Consider the following 2,091-nt stretch of genomic DNA (forward strand, 5'->3'; position numbering starts at 1 on the left):
GAAGAGGAAGAAAGAGATGGAGAGAAAGTGAAAGAAAGAAGGGAGGGAGGAAGAAAGAAAAAATAAAGGATTGAAGTAAAAAATAAAGAAAGAAAGAAAGAAGAGAGCAAGGGAGGGAAGGAGGAAGGAAAGAAAAAAAGAAGAGAAAGAAACAAAGAAGAGAAAATAGAGAAAAAAAGGAAGGAAGGAAGGAAAGGAGGGAGGAGAAAACAAATGAAAGGGGATAATGGGGAAAAGCATTCCATTCAAACTCATTGTGTCTTACTTGAATGAGGCAACAAGTCTCCTTGCTGTTAGCCTCCACAATCTGATCTGCTAGAAGATACTGAATCCCTATGCCACAGAAAAGACCTCCAGAATTGCCCCACCTCAGGCTGGACTGGCAGCAAATTATGTTTCTTTTGTCCTCCGGCAATAATTCTATTCTCCTTGCCTGGGAAGCATGTTTTCCTTCAGTTTTCTTCCTTATATTTGAAGATGAATTTGAACAGCACCCTTGATAAGGTGGTCCCATAGGCCAATTTCACCTGTTACAAATTTTTTTTCATCTCCATGGGGACACTGTCTCTGCTCTTCAGACAAATGCAGAGAGGAAAAGATCATTGCGTTGAGGTAATTGTCTCTGGGTAGCAACGGACAAGGTGCCAAATGAAGTCATCTCAAGAACACTGGAATGGAATTCAAAAATATTAATTAATGTGAATGTGTGTGAGTATGTATTATGGCTATAGGATTCATTATCTCTCAGGTTCTCTCAGAAGAATCAAAAAAGCATCCTTCATGCATTCTTGAAAAGGCAGAAAAAGAGAGATTCAAGTGTCCTGAGGAGTATTTGGCTTGTTAGCTCAGTTGATACAGATATACTGTGTCCATGGTTATGTGTCTACTGACATGTAGGGAAGAGAACTTCACAAATTTTGTGCAAAATGTTTTAAAATACATTTTGCTTTTTACATCACATCTAGTTCCAAAGAATCTCTCATCACATTTTTGCCTTTCTTTACAAGAGACAAACTAGTCAAAGAAACCTATCAATAAAGTAATGACATCTGACAGATTAGAAAGCATTTGAAAGCTACAGCTCCCCATTCTACCAAGAGGAAAGTGGTGTGTTCAGCCTTGTTCACTTTATGTTCCCTGGTCTCTTACTCTCATCTTTGACATTTGTCATTTGATCTTAGAGGACAACATATTTTCTTATATTAACATGACAGTTGTTCTCCCATTTTGTTTTTGTTATAATAAAAAGGTTGCTATGAATATTCTCATCTCTATGTTACCTTCATATCTAGAATTGATTTGTCTGAAGTATGTGCCCATTAATGTCTCTCAGAAGTATAAGTTACACACAATCTAGTGATTTTTCTTGAAAATTCTGAATTGATTTCCAAAAGGTAGGTTAGATTTGTAGTTCCACTAAAGGTGGATAAATGTTTCTATCTACCCTCCAGCTTTTCCAACATTGACTTTTGTCATCTTTTATCAACCTTAACTGATTTCATGTCCTGTCTATAGTCCATAAGGTTGTATGTGTCGCCCTGGGTAAGTCATTTGACTCTCAGTATTCTAGGAAGTGGGGAATAGGGTGCGTTCAGGGAAGACTAGTACCTCTAATGTGAGGACTGCTGAGCCCTTTTCAGGCCTGCTTTCCACCTTTGGTGTCCACCTTATCCACTTAACTCACGTGTGGCTCCAAGAAGCTGTGCATGGTAGCATAATAGCCACATCCTGGTAAACCATTTCAGCAGCTTGGCTGAACCACGTTGATAGTAACCGAGGGATCTCAAGTCAGTTGGTGGGTTAGGAAGGTATCCTCTCCAAGTACGTGGAGACTTCCCCTGGTGGAATGAGTGAATGAGAATAATTTATTTGAATGGCCATGAAGGCAGCTGAAGAAGACACTGTAGAACACTTAGAGCTTGGCTAGACATCAAAGACACCAAGGTCATCCACTGCATCTTCAGCCTTCATCAGTCATCTTGATTCTGTCCTGCCACTTGATTGTGATGACTCTGGAGGAGAGAGTGAGTCTGACAACTTTGTGTAACTCTGCCTCACTTAAATCCAATTTACCCATGAATCAAAAGACAT

Source organism: Vombatus ursinus, unplaced genomic scaffold, assembly GCF_900497805.2.
Source record: "Vombatus ursinus unplaced genomic scaffold, bare-nosed wombat genome assembly UNPS02005069.1, whole genome shotgun sequence".
In the NCBI taxonomy this organism is placed as follows: Eukaryota; Metazoa; Chordata; class Mammalia; order Diprotodontia; family Vombatidae; genus Vombatus; species Vombatus ursinus.